This window comes from Calliopsis andreniformis, unplaced genomic scaffold, assembly GCF_051401765.1.
Source record: "Calliopsis andreniformis isolate RMS-2024a unplaced genomic scaffold, iyCalAndr_principal scaffold0014, whole genome shotgun sequence".
Classification (NCBI taxonomy): Eukaryota; Metazoa; Arthropoda; class Insecta; order Hymenoptera; family Andrenidae; genus Calliopsis; species Calliopsis andreniformis.
In genome coordinates this window covers 17,117,622-17,133,782 of record NW_027480427.1, presented here as the reverse complement: position 1 = coordinate 17,133,782, position 16,161 = coordinate 17,117,622, and positions in this window count along the sequence as shown.

Below are 16,161 nucleotides of genomic sequence, written 5' to 3'. Positions count from 1 at the left end.
TTTTATATGATGGAAAAACTGTTGTATTTATATTGTATTTTATGCTTCTGTCGTTGACGTCTAAGGCAGTAGCTATTTGATGTGGTGGAGCAACGCACTAGAGTGACGCCTACGTTGCCCGGAACGTAGAAATGACCATTACTTTCGCAATGTTTGCAATTATACATTTTATACGATGGAAAAACTGTTGTACTTATATCGTCTTTTATGCTTCTCCCGTTGACTTCTTATGCCCTAACTATTCCATCTGGTGGAACAGCGCCCTACGGTGAAGCCTAGGTTGCCCGGAACGTAGAAATGGAAATAACTTTAACACCGGTAGCAATTATTCGTTTTATACGATGGAAAAACAGTTCTATTTATTTTGTATTTTATGCTTCGGCCGTTGACTTCTAAGGCACTAACTATTCGATCTGTTGGAGCAACGCCCTAGGGTGAAGCCTAGGTTGCGCGGAACGTAGAAATGACCATAACATTCACACTGGTTGCTATTATTCGTTTTATACGATGGAAAAACTGTTGCATTTTTATTGCATTTTATGCGTCGGGCGTTGACTTCTAAGGCCCTAACTATTCAATCTGTTGGAGCGACGCCCTAGGGTGAAGCCTAGGTTGCCCGGAACTTAGAAATGACCAGAACTTTCTCACTGATTGCTATTATTCGTTCCATACGATGGAAAAACTGTTATATTTATATTGTATTTTATGCTTCTGGCGGTGCCTTCTTAGGGCCTAAGTGTTCGATTTGTTGGAACAACGCCCTAGAGTAAAGCCTACGTTGCCCGGAACGTAGAAATGACCATCACTTTCACACTGGTTGCAATTATTCCTGTCATAGGATGGAAAGACTGTTGTATTTTTATCGTATTTTATGCTTCAGGCGTTGACTTCTGAGGCCGTAGCTATTCGATGTGGTGGAAGAACGCCATAGAGTGAAGCCTAGGTTGCCCGGAACGTAGAAATGACCATAACATTCATACTGGTTGCAATTATACGTTTTATATGATGGATGAACTGTTGTATTTATATTGTATTTTATGCTGCTGGCGTTCACTTCTTAGGCCCTAACTATTCGATCTGGTGGAACAACGACCTGGGGTGAAGCCTAGGTTGACCGGAACGTAGAAATGACCATAACTTTCACACTGGTTGCTATTATTCGTTTTATACGATGGAAAAACTGTTATATTTATATTGAATTTTATGCTTCTGGCGTTGCCTTCTTATGCCCTAACTGTTCGATCTGGTGGAACAACGCCCTAGAGTGAAGCCTAGGTTACCCGGAACGTAGAAATGACCAGTACTTTCACACTGTTTGCAATTATTCCTGCTATACGATTGAAAAACTGTTGCATCTTTATTGAATTTTATGCTTCTGGCGTTGACTTCTAAGGCCCTAACTATTCTATCTGGTGGATCAACGCCCTAGAGTGTAGCCTAGGTTGCTCGGAATATAGAAATGACCATAACATTCAAACTGATTGAAATTATTCGTTTTATACGATGGAAAAACTGTTATATTTATATTGTATTTTATGCTTCTGGCGTTGATTACTTAGGCCCTAACTATTCAATCTGGTGGAACAACGCCCTAGAGTGAGGCCTAGGTTGCCCGGAACGTAGAAATGACCATCACTTCCATACTGGTAGCAATTATTCGTTTTATTCGATGGAAAAACTGTTATATTTATATTTTTTTTTATGCTTCTGGCGGTGCCTTCTTAGGCCCTAAGTGTTCGATTTGTTGGAACAACGCCCTAGAGTGAAGCCTACGTTGCCCGGAACGTAGAAATGACCATCACTTTCACACTGGTTGCAATTATTCCTGATATACGATGGAAAAACTCTTGTATATTTATTGTATTTTATCCTTCTGGCGTTGACTTCTAAGGCCGTAGCTATTCGATGTGGTGGAGCAACGCCCTAGAGTGAAGCCTAGGTTGTCCGGAACGTAGAAATGCCCATTACTTTCACACTTGTTGAAATTATTAGTTTTATACGATGGAAAAACTGTTCTATTTATTTTGTATTTTATACTTCGGGCGTTGACTTCTAAGGCCCTAACTATTCCATCTGGTGGAACAACGACCTAGGGTGAAGCCTAGGTTGCCCGGAACGTAGAAATGACCATAACTTTCACACCGGTAGCAATTATACGTTTTATACAATGGAAAAACTGTACTATTTATTTTGTATTTTATGCTTCGGGCGTTGACTTCTAATGCCCTAGCTATTCGATCTGGTGGAGCAACGCCCTAGAGTGAAGCCTAGGTTGCCCGGAACGTAGAAATGACCATCACTTTCAAACTGGTTGCAAATATTCCTGTTATATGATGGAAAAACTGTTGTATTTTTATTGCATTTAATGCTTCGGGCATTGACTTCTAAGGCCCTAACTATTCAATCTGTAGGAGCAACGCTCTAGGGTGTAGCCCAGGTTGCCCGTAAAGTAGAAATGACCATAGCTTTCACTCTGGTTGCAATTATTCGGTTTATATGATGGAAAAACTGTTGCATCTTTATTGAATTTTATGCTGCTGGCGTTCACTTCTTAGGCCCTAACTATTCGATCTGGTGGAACAACGCCCTGTGGTGAACCCTAGGTTGCCCGGAACGTAGAAATGACCATAACTTTCACACTGGTTGCTATTATTCGTTTTATACGATGGAAAAACTGTTCTATTTATTTTGTATTTTATGCTTCGGGCGTTGACTTCTAAGGAACTAACTGTTTGATCTGGTGGAGCAACGCCCTAGAGTGAAGCCTACGTTGCCCGGAACGTAGAAATGATCATAACTTTCACACTGGATGCTATTATTCGTTCTATACGATGGAAAAACTGTTATATTTATATTGTATCTTATGCTTCTGGCGTTGACTTCTTAGGCCCTAACAATTCGATCTGGTGGAACAACGCCCTAGAGTGAAGCCTAGGTTGCCTGGAACGTACAAATGACCATCACTTCCACACGGGTTGCAATTATTCCTGTCATAGTATGGAAAGACTGTTGTATTTTTATCGTATTTTATGCTTCAGGCGTTGACTTCTGAGGCCGTAGCTATTCGATGTGGTGGAAGAACGCCATAGAGTGAAGCCTAGGTTGCCCGGAACGTAGAAATGACCATAACAGTCATACTGGTTGCAATTATACGTTTTATATGATGGAAGAACTGTTGTTTTTATATTGTATTTTATGCTGCTGGCGTTCACTTCTTAGGCCCTAACTATTCGATCTGGTGGAACAACGACCTGGGGTGAAGCCTAGGTTGCCCGGAACGTAGAAATGACCATAACTTTCACACTGGTTGCTATTATTCGTTTTATACGATGGAAAAACTGATATATTTATATTGAATTTTATGCTTCTGGCGATGCCTTCTTATGCCCTAACTGTTCGATCTGGTGGAACAACGCCCTAGAGTGAAGCCTAGGTTACCCGGAACGTAGAAATGACCAGTACTTTCACACTGTTTGCAATTATTCCTGCTATACGATTGAAAAACTGTTGCATCTTTATTGAATTTTATGCTTCTGGCGTTGACTTCTAAGGCCCTAACTATTCTCTCTGGCGGATCAACGCCCTAGAGTGTAGCAATGGTTGCTCGGAATGTAGAAATGACCATAACATTCACACTGGTTGAAATTATTCGTTTTATACGATGGAAAAACTGTTATATTTATATTGTATTTTATGCTTCTGGCGTTGATTTCTTAGGCCCTAACTATTCAATCTGGTGGAACAACGCCCTAGAGTGAGGCCTAGGTTGCCCGGAACGTAGAAATGACCATCACTTCCATACTGGTAGCAATTATTCGTTTTATACGATGGAAAAACTGTTGTGTTTATATTGTATTTTATGCTTCTGGCGTTGACTTCTAAGGCACTAACTATTCGATCTGGTGGAGCAACGCCCTAGAGTAAAGCCTAGGTTGCCCGGAACGTAGAAGTGACCAGTGCTTTCACACTGTTTGCAATTATTCCTGCTATACGATGGAAAAACATTGTTGCATCTTTATTGAATTTTATGCTTCTGGCGTTGACTTCTAAGGCCCTAACTATTCTCTCTGGTGGACCAACGCCCTAGAGTGTAGCCTAGCTTGCTCGGAATGTAGAAATGACCATAACATTCACACTGGTTGAAATTATTCGTTTTATACGATGGAAAAACTGTTGTATTTATATTGTATTTTATGCTTCTGGCGTTGGCTTCTAAGGCACTAACTATTCAATCTGTTGGAGCAACGCGCAAGGGTGAAGCCTAGGTTGCCCGGAAAGTAGAAATGACGTTAACTTTCATACTGGTTGCAATTATTCGTTTTATACGATGGAAAAACTGTTGTATTTATATTGTATTTTATGCTTCTGGCGTTGACTTCTAATGCACTAACTATTCGATCTGGCGGAGCAACGCCCTAGAGTGAAGCCGAGGTTTCCCGGAACGTAGAAATGACCATCACTTTCAAACTGGTTGCAATTATTCCTGTTATATGATGGAAAAACTGTTTTATTTTTATTGCATTTTATGCTTCGGGCATTGACTTCTAAGGCCCTAACTATTCAAACTGCTGGAGCAACGCCCTATGGTGTAGCCTAGGTTGCCTGGAAAGTAGAAATGACCATAACTTTCGTACTGGTTGCAAATACTCGTTTTATACGATTGAAAAGCTGTTGTATTTATATTGTATTTTATGCTTCAGGCGTTGACTTCTGAGGCCGTAGCTATTCGATGTGGTGGAAGAACGCCATAGAGTGAACCCTAGGTTGCCCGGAACGTAGAAATGACCATAACATTCATACTGGTTGCAATTATACGTTTTATATGATGGATGAACTGTTGTATTTATATTGTATTTTATGCTGCTGGCGTTCACTTCTTAGGCCCTAACTATTCGATCTGGTGGAACAACGACCTGGGGTGAAGCCTAGGTTGACCGGAACGTAGAAATGACCATAACTTTCACACTGGTTGCTATTATTCGTTTTATACGATGGAAAAACTGTTATATTTATATTGAATTTTATGCTTCTGGCGTTGCCTTCTTATGCCCTAACTGTTCGATCTGGTGGAACAACGCCCTAGAGTGAAGCCTAGGTTACCCGGAACGTAGAAATGACCAGTACTTTCACACTGTTTGCAATTATTCCTGCTATACGATTGAAAAACTGTTGCATCTTTATTGAATTTTATGCTTCTGGCGTTGACTTCTAAGGCCCTAACTATTCTCTCTGGTGGATCAACGCCCTAGAGTGTAGGCTAGGTTGCTCGGAATGTAGAAATGACCATAACATTCACACTGGTTGAAATTATTCGTTTTATAAGATGGAAAAACTGTTATATTTATATTGTATTTTATGCTTCTGGCGTTGATTTCTTAGGCCCTAACTATTCAATCTGGTGGAACAACGCCCTAGAGTGAGGCCTAGGTTGCCCGGAACGTAGAAATGACCATCACTTCCATACTGGTAGCAATTATTCGTTTTATACGATGGAAAAGCTGTTGTGTTTATATTGTATTTTATGCTTCTGGCGTTGACTTCTAAGGCACTAACTATTCGATCTGGTGGAGCAACGCCCTAGAGTAAAGCCTAGGTTGCCCGGAACGTAGAAGTGACCATCACTTTCAAACTGTTTGCAATTAATCCTTCTATACGATGGAAAAACTGATGTATTTTTATTGCATTTTATGCTTCCGGCGTTGACTTCTAAGGCCCTAACTATTGAATCTGTTGGAACAACGCCCTGGTGTGAAGCCTAGGTTGCCGGAACGTAGAAATGACCATAACTTTCACACTGGTTGCTATTATTCGTTTTATACGATGGAAAAACTGTTCTACTTATTTTGTATTTTATGCTTCGGGCGTTGACTTCTAAGGCCCTAGCTATTCGATCTGGTGGAGCAACGCCATAGAGTGAAGCCTAGGTTGCCCAGAACGTAGAAATGACCATCACTTTCAAACTGGTTGCAATTAATCCTTTTATACGATGGAAAAACTGTTGTATTTTTATTGCATTTTATGCTTCGGGCATTAACTTCTAAGGCCCTAACTATTCAATCTGTAAGAGCAACGCCCTAGGGTGTAGCCTAGGTTGCCCGTAAAGTAGAAATGACCCTAGCTTTCATACTGGTTGCAATTATTCGTTTTTTATGATGGAAAAACTGTTCTATTTATTTTGTATTTTATGCTTCGGTCGTTGACTGCTAAGGCCCTAACTGTTTGATCTGGTGGAGCAACGCCCTAGAGTGAAGCCTAGGTTGTCCGGAACGTAGAAATGCCCATTACTTTCACACTTGTTGAAATTATTAGTTTTATACGATGGAAAAACTGTTCTATTTATTTTGTATTTTATATTTCGGGCGTTGACTTCTAAGGCCCTAACTATTCCATTTGGTGGAACAACGACCTAGGGTGAAGCCTAGGTTGCCCGGAACGTAGAAATGACCATAACTTTCACACCGGTAGCAATTATACGTTTTATACAATGGAAAAACTGTACTATTTATTTTGTATTTTATGCTTCGGGCGTTGACTTCTAATGCCCTAGCTATTCGATCTGGTGGAGCAACGCCCTAGAGTGAAGCCTAGGTTGCCCGGAACGTAGAAATGACCATCACTTTCAAACTGGTTGCAAATATTCCTGTTATATGATGGAAAAACTGTTGTATTTTTATTGCATTTAATGCTTCGGGCATTGACTTCTAAGGCCCTAACTATTCAATCTGTAGGAGCAACGCCCTAGGGTGTAGCCTAGGTTGCCCGTAAAGTAGAAATGACCATAGCTTTCATACTGGTGGCAATTATTCGGTTTATATGATGGAAAAACTGTTGCATCTTTATTGAATTTTATGCTGCTGGCGTTCACTTCTTAGGCCCTAACTATTCGATCTGGTGGAACAACGCCCTGTGGTGAACCCTAGGTTGCCCGGAACGTAGAAATGACCATAACTTTCACACTGGTTGCTATTATTCGTTTTATACGATGGAAAAACTGTTCTATTTATTTTGTATTTTATGCTTCGGTCGTTGACTTCTAAGGAACTAACTGTTTGATCTGGTGGAGCAACGCCCTAGAGTGAAGCCTACGTTGCCCGGAACGTAGAAATGATCATAACTTTCACACTGGATGCTATTATTCGTTCTATACGATGGAAAAACTGTTATATTTATATTGTATCTTATGCTTCTGGCGTTGACTTCTTAGGCCCTAACAATTCGATCTGGTGGAACAACGCCCTAGAGTGAAGCCTAGGTTGCCTGGAACGTACAAATGACCATCACTTCCACACGGGTTGCAATTATTCCTGTCATAGTATGGAAAGACTGTTGTATTTTTATCGTATTTTATGCTTCAGGCGTTGACTTCTGAGGCCGTAGCTATTCGATGTGGTGGAAGAACGCCATAGAGTGAAGCCTAGGTTGCCCGGAACGTAGAAATGACCATAACAGTCATACTGGTTGCAATTATACGTTTTATATGATGGAAGAACTGTTGTTTTTATATTGTATTTTATGCTGCTGGCGTTCACTTCTTAGGCCCTAACTATTCGATCTGGTGGAATAACGACCTGGGGTGAAGCCTAGGTTGCCCGGAACGTAGAAATGACCATAACTTTCACACTGGTTGCTATTATTCGTTTTATACGATGGAAAAACTGTTATATTTATATTGAATTTTATGCTTCTGGCGTTGCCTTCTTATGCCCTAACTGTTCGATCTGGTGGAACAACGCCCTAGAGTGAAGCCTAGGTTACCCGGAACGTAGAAATGACCAGTACTTTCACACTGTTTGCAATTATTCCTGCTATACGATTGAAAAACTGTTGCATCTTTATTGAATTTTATGCTTCTGGCGTTGATTTCTTAGGCCCTAACTATTCAATCTGGTGGAACAACGCCCTAGAGTGAGGCCTAGGTTGCCCGGAACGTAGGAATGACCATCACTTCCATACTGGTAGCAATTATTCGTTTTATACGATGGAAAAACTGTTGTGTTTATATTGCATTTTATGCTTCTGGCGTTGACTTCTAAGGCACTAACTATTCGATCTGGTGGAGCAACGCCCTAGAGTAAAGCCTAGGTTGCCCGGAACGTAGAAGTGACCAGTGCTTTCAAACTGGTTGCAATTATTCCTGTTATATGATGGAAAAACTGTTTTATTTTTATTGCATTTTATGCTTCGGGCATTGACTTCTAAGGCCCTAACTATTCAAACTGCTGGAGCAACGCCCTATGGTGTAGCCTAGGTTGCTCGGAATATAGAAATGACCATAACATTCACACTGATTGAAATTATTCGTTTTATACGATGGAAAAACTGTTATATTTATATTGTATTTTATGCTTCTGGCGTTGATTACTTAGGCCCTAACTATTCAATCTGGTGGAACAACGCCCTAGAGTGAGGCCTAGGTTGCCCGGAACGTAGAAATGACCATCACTTCCATACTGGTAGCAATTATTCGTTTTATTCGATGGAAAAACTGTTATATTTATATTTTTTTTTATGCTTCTGGCGGTGCCTTCTTAGGCCCTAAGTGTTCGATTTGTTGGAACAACGCCCTAGAGTGAAGCCTACGTTGCCCGGAACGTAGAAATGACCATCACTTTCACACTGGTTGCAATTATTCCTGATATACGATGGAAAAACTCTTGTATATTTATTGTATTTTATCCTTCTGGCGTTGACTTCTAAGGCCGTAGCTATTCGATGTGGTGGAGCAACGCCCTAGAGTGAAGCCTAGGTTGTCCGGAACGTAGAAATGCCCATTACTTTCACACTTGTTTAAATTATTAGTTTTATACGATGGAAAAACTGTTCTATTTATTTTGTATTTTATACTTCGGGCGTTGACTTCTAAGGCCCTAACTATTCCATCTGGTGGAACAACGACCTAGGGTGAAGCCTAGGTTGCCCGGAACGTAGAAATGACCATAACTTTCACACCGGTAGCAATTATACGTTTTATACAATGGAAAAACTGTACTATTTATTTTGTATTTTATGCTTCGGGCGTTGACTTCTAATGCCCTAGCTATTCGATCTGGTGGAGCAACGCCCTAGAGTGAAGCCTAGGTTGCCCGGAACGTAGAAATGACCATCACTTTCAAACTGGTTGCAAATATTCCTGTTATATGATGGAAAAACTGTTGTATTTTTATTGCATTTAATGCTTCGGGCATTGACTTCTAAGGCCCTAACTATTCAATCTGTAGGAGCAACGCCCTAGGGTGTAGCCTAGGTTGCCCGTAAAGTAGAAATGACCATAGCTTTCATACTGGTTGCAATTATTCGGTTTATATGATGGAAAAACTGTTGCATCTTTATTGAATTTTATGCTGCTGGCGTTGACTTCTTAGGCCCTAACTGTTCGATCTGGTGGAACAACGCCCTGTGGTGAACCCTAGGTTGCCCGGAACGTAGAAATGACCATAACTTTCACACTGGTTGCTATTATTCGTTTTATACGATGGAAAAACTGTTCTATTTATTTTGTATTTTATGCTTCGGGCGTTGACTTCTAAGGAACTAACTGTTTGATCTGGTGGAGCAACGCCCTAGAGTGAAGCCTACGTTGCCCGGAACGTAGAAATGATCATAACTTTCACACTGGATGCTATTATTCGTTCTATACGATGGAAAAACTGTTATATTTATATTGTATCTTATGCTTCTGGCGTTGACTTCTTAGGCCCTAACAATTCGATCTGGTGGAACAACGCCCTAGAGTGAAGCCTAGGTTGCCTGGAACGTACAAATGACCATCACTTCCACACGGGTTGCAATTATTCCTGTCATAGGATGGAAAGACTGTTGTATTTTTATCGTATTTTATGCTTCAGGCGTTGACTTCTGAGGCCGTAGCTATTCGATGTGGTGGAAGAACGCCATAGAGTGAAGCCTAGGTTGCCCGGAACGTAGAAATGACCATAACAGTCATACTGGTTGCAATTATACGTTTTATATGATGGAAGAACTGTTGTTTTTATATTGTATTTTATGCTGCTGGCGTTCACTTCTTAGGCCCTAACTATTCGATCTGGTGGAACAACGACCTGGGGTGAAGCCTAGGTTGCCCGGAACGTAGAAATGACCATAACTTTCACACTGGTTGCTATTATTCGTTTTATACGATGGAAAAACTGTTATATTTATATTGAATTTTATGCTTCTGGCGTTGCCTTCTTATGCCCTAACTGTTCGATCTGGTGGAACAACGCCCTAGAGTGAAGCCTAGGTTACCCGGAACGTAGAAATGACCAGTACTTTCACACTCTTTGCAATTATTCCTGCTATAGGATTGAAAAACTGTTGCATCTTTATTGAATTTTATGCTTCTGGCGTTGACTTCTAAGGCCCTAACTATTCTCTCTGGTGGATCAACGCCCTAGAGTGTAGCAAAGGTTGCTCGGAATGTAGAAATGACCATAACATTCACACTGGTTGAAATTATTCGTTTTATACGATGGAAAAACTGTTATATTTATATTGTATTTTATGCTTCTGGCGTTGATTTCTTAGGCCCTAACTATTCAATCTGGTGGAACAACGCCCTAGAGTGAGGCCTAGGTTGCCCGGAACGTAGAAATGACCATCACTTCCATACAGGTAGCAATTATTCGTTTTATACGATGGAAAAACTGTTGGGTTTATATTGTATTTTATGCTTCTGGCGTTGACTTCTAAGGCACTAACTATTCGGTCTGGTGGATCAACGCCAAAGGGTGAAGCCTAGGTTGTCCGGAACGTAGAAATGACGTTAACTTTCGTACTGGTTGCAATTACTCGTTTTTTATACGATTGAAGAACTGTTGTATTTATATTGTATTTTATGCTTCTGGCGTTGACTTCTTATGCCCTAACTATTCCATCTGGTGGAACACCGCCCTATGGTAAAGCCTAGGTTGCCCGGAACGTATAAATGACCATAACTTTCACACCGGTAGCAATTTTTCGTTTTATACGATGGAAAAACTGTTATAATTATTTTGTATTTTATGCTTCGGGCGTTGACTTCTAACGCCCTAAATATTCAATCTGTTGAAGCAACGCCCTAGGGTGATGCCTAGGTTGCCCGGAAAGTAGAAATGACGTTATCTTTCACACCGGTAGCAATTATACGTTTTATACAATGGAAAAACTGTACTATTTATTTTGTATTTTATGCTTCGGGCGTTGACTTCTAAGGCCCTAGCTATTCGATCTGGAGGAGCAACGCCCTAGAGTGAAGCCTAGGTTGACCGGAACGTACAAGTGACCATCACTTTCAAACTGGTTGCAAATATTCCTGTTATATGATGGAAAAACTGTTGTATTTTTATTGCATTTAATGCTTCGGGCATTGACTTCTAAGGCCCTAACTATTCAATCTGTAGGAGCAACGCCCTAGGGTGTAGCCGAGGTTGCCCGTAAAGTAGAAATGACCACAGCTTTCATACTGGTTGCAATTATTCGGTTTATATGATGGAAAAACTGTTGCATCTTTATTGAATTTTATGCTGCTGGCGTTCACTTCTTAGGCCCTAACTATTCGATCTGGTGGAACAACGCCCTGTGGTGAACCCTAGGTTGCCCGGAACGAAGAAATGACCATAACTTTCACACTGGTTGCTATTATTCGTTTTATACGATGGAAAAACTGTTCTATTTATTTTGTATTTTATGCTTCGGGCGTTGACTTCTAAGGAACTAACTGTTTGATCTGGTGGAGCAACGCCCTAGAGTGAAGCCTACGTTGCCCGGAACGTAGAAATGATCATAACTTTCACACTGGATGCTATTATTCGATCTATACGATGGAAAAACTGTTATATTTATATTGTATCTTATGCTTCTGGCGTTGACTTCTTAGGCCCTAACAATTCGATCTGGTGGAACAACGCCCTAGAGTAAAGCCTACGTTGCCCGGAACGTAGAAATGACCATCACTTTCACACTGGTTGCAATTATTCCTGTCATAGGATGGAAAGACTGTTGTATTTTTATCGTATTTTATGCTTCAGGCGTTGACTTCTGAGGCCGTAGCTATTCGATGTGGTGGAAGAACGCCATAGAGTGAAGCCTAGGTTGCCCGGAACGTAGAAATGACCATAACATTCATACTGGTTGCAATTATACGTTTTATATGATGGATGAACTGTTGTATTTATATTGTATTTTATGCTGCTGGCGTTCACTTCTTAGGCCCTAACTATTCGATCTGGTGGAACAACGACCTGAGGTGAAGCCTAGGTTGACCGGAACGTAGAAATGACCATAACTTTCACACTGGTTGCTATTATTCGTTTTATACGATGGAAAAACTGTTATATTTATATTGAATTTTATGCTTCTGGCGTTGCCTTCTTATGCCCTAACTGTTCGATCTGGTGGAACAACGCCCTAGAGTGAAGCCTAGGTTACCCGGAACGTAGAAATGACCAGTACTTTCACACTGTTTGCAATTATTCCTGCTATACGATTGAAAAACTGTTGCATCTTTATTGAATTTTATGCTTCTGGCGTTGACTTCTAAGGCCCTAACTATTCTCTCTGGTGGATCAACGCCCTAGAGTGAAGCCTAGGTTACCCGGAACGTAGAAATGACCAGTACTTTCACACTGTTTGCAATTATTCCTGCTATACGATTGAAAAACTGTTGCATCTTTATTGAATTTTATGCTTCGGGCGTTGACTTCTACGGCCCTAGCTATTCGATCTGGTGGAGCAACGCCCTAGAGTGAAGCCTAGGTTGCCCGGAACGTAGAAGTGACCATAACTTTCACACTGGTTGCTATTATTCGTTTTATACGATGGAAAAACTGTTCTAATTATTTTGTATTTTATGCTTCGGGCGTTGACTTCTAAGGCCCTAAATATTCAATCTGTTGAAGCAACGCCCTAGGGTGATGCCTAGGTTGCCCGGAAAGTAGAAATGACGTTATCTTTCACACCGGTAGCAATTATACGTTTTATACCATGGAAAAACTGTACTATTTATTTTGTATTTTATGCTTCGGGCGTTGACTTCTAAGGCCCTAGCTATTCGATCTGGAGGAGCAACGCCCTAGAGTGAAGCCTAGGTTGCCCGGAACGTACAAGTGACCATCACTTTCAAACTGGTTGCAAATATTCCTGTTATATGATGGAAAAACTGTTGTATTTTTATTGCATTTAATGCTTCGGGCATTGACTTCTAAGGCCCTAACTATTCAATCTGTAGGAGCAACGCCCTAGGGTGTAGCCTAGGTTGCCCGTAAAGTAGAAATGACCATAGCTTTCATACTGGTTGCAATTATTCGGTTTATATGATGGAAAAACTGTTGCATCTTTATTGAATTTTATGCTTCTGGCGCTGACTTCTAAGGCCCTCACTATTCTATCTGGTGGATCAACGACCTAGGGTGAAGCCTAGGTTGCTCGGAATGTAGAAATGACCATAACATTCACACTGGTTGAAATTATTCGTTTTACACGATGGAAAAACTGTTCTATTTATTTTGTATTTTATGCATCGGGCGTTGACTTCTAAGGACCTAACTATTCAATCTGTTGGAGCAACGCCCTAGGGTGAAGCCTAGGTTGCCCGGAAAGTAGAAATGACGTTAACTTTCACTCTGGTTGCTATTATTCGTTCTATACGATGGAGAAAACAGTTATATTTACATTGTATTTTATGCTTCGGGCGTTGACTTCTAAGGCCCTAGCTGTTTGATCTGGTGGAGCAACGCCCTAGAGTGAAGCCCAGGTTGCCCGAACGTAGAAATGACCATAACTTTCACACTGGTTGCTATTATTCGTTTTATACAATGGAAAAACTGTTCTATTTATTTTGTATTTTATGCTTCGGTCGTTGACTGCTAAGGCCCTAACTGTTTGATCTGGTGGAGCAACGCCCTAGAGTGAAGCCTAGGTTGCCCGGAACGTAGAAGTGACCATAACTTTCACACTGGTTGCTATTATTCGTTCTATACGATGGAAAAACTGTTACCTTTATATTGTATCTTATGCTTCTGGCGTTGACTTCTTAGAACCTAACAATTCGATCTGGTGGAACACCGCCCTAGAGTGACGATTAGGTTGCCTGGAACGTCCAAATGACCATCACTTTCACACGGGTTGCAATTATTCCTGTTATAGGACGGAAAGACTGTTGTATTTTTATTGTATTTTATGCTTCAGGCGTTGACTTCTGAGGCCGTTGCTATTCGATGTAGTGGAAGAACGCCATAGAGTGAAGCCTAGGTTGCCTCGAACGTAGAAATGACCATAACTTTCATACTGGTTGCAATTATTCGTTTTATACTTTGGAAAAGCTGTTGTATTTATATTGTATTTTATGCTTCTGGCGTTGACTTCTAAGACACTAACTATTCAATCTGTTGGAGCAACGCCCTAGGGTGTAGCCTAGGTTGCCCGTAAAGTAGAAATGACCATAGCTTTCATACTGGTTGCAATTATTCGTTTTATATGATGGAAAAGCAGTTGCATCTTTATTGAATTTTATGCTTGTGGCGTTGACTTCTAAGGCCATAACTATTCTCTCTGGTGGATCAACGCCCTAGAGTGTAGCCTAGGTTGCTCGGAATATAGAAATGACCATAACATTCACACTGATTGAAATTATTCGTTTTATACGATGGAAAAACTGTTATATTTATATTGTATTTTATGCTTCTGGCGTTGATTACTTAGGCCCTAACTATTCAATCTGGTGGAACAACGCCCTAGAGTGAGGCCTAGGTTGCCCGGAACGTAGAAATGACCATCACTTCCATACTGGTAGCAATTATTCGTTTTATTCGATGGAAAAACTGTTATATTTATATTTTTTTTTATGCTTCTGGCGGTGCCTTCTTAGGCCCTAAGTGTTCGATTTGTTGGAACAACGCCCTAGAGTGAAGCCTACGTTGCCCGGAACGTAGAAATGACCATCACTTTCACACTGGTTGCAATTATTCCTGATTTACGATGGAAAAACTCTTGTATATTTATTGTAATTTATCCTTCTGGCGTTGACTTCTAAGGCCGTAGCTATTCGATGTGGTGGAGCAACGCCCTAGAGTGAAGCCTAGGTTGTCCGGAACGTAGAAATGCCCATTACTTTCACACTTGTTGAAATTATTAGTTTTATACGATGGAAAAACTGTTCTATTTATTTTGTATTTTATACTTCGGGCGTTGACGTCTAAGGCCCTAACTATTCCATCTGGTGGAACAACGACCTAGGGTGAAGCCTAGGTTGCCCGGAACGTAGAAATGACCATAACTTTCACACCGGTAGCAATTATACGTTTTATACAATGGAAAAACTGTACTATTTATTTTGTATTTTATGCTTCGGGCGTTGACTTCTAATGCCCTAGCTATTCGATCTGGTGGAGCAACGCCCTAGAGTGAAGCCTAGGTTGCCCGGAACGTAGAAATGACCATCACTTTCAAACTGGTTGCAATTAATCCTTTTATACGATGGAAAAACTGTTGTATTTTTATTGCATTTTATGCTTCGGGCATTAACTTCTAAGGCCCTAACTATTCAATCTGTAAGAGCATCGCCCTAGGGTGTAGCCTAGGTTGCCCGTAAAGTAGAAATGACCCTAGCTTTCATACTGGTTGCAATTATTCGTTTTGTATGATGGAAAAACTGTTGTATTTATATTGTGTTTTATGCTTCTGGGGTTCACTTCTTAGGCCCTAACTATTCGATCTGGTGGAGTAACGCCCTGTGGTGAAGCCTAGGTTGACCGGCACGTAGAAATGACCATAATTTTCACACCGGTAGCAATTATTCGTTTTACACGATGGAAAAACTGTTCTATTTATTTTGTATTTTATGCATCGGGCGTTGACTTCTAAGGCCCTAACTATTCAATCTGTTGGAGCAACGCCCTAGAGTGAAGCCCAGGTTGCCCGAACGTAGAAATGACCATAACTTTCACACTGGTTGCTATTATTCGTTTTATACAATGGAAAAACTGTTCTATTTATTTTGTATTTTATGCTTCGGTCGTTGACTGCTAAGGCCCTAACTGTTTGATCTGGTGGAGCAACGCCCTAGAGTGAAGCCTAGGTTGCCCGGAACGTAGAAATGACCATAACTTTCACACTGGTTGCTATTATTCGTTTTATACGATGGAAAAACTGTTCTAATTATTTTGTATTTTATGCTTCGGGCGTTGA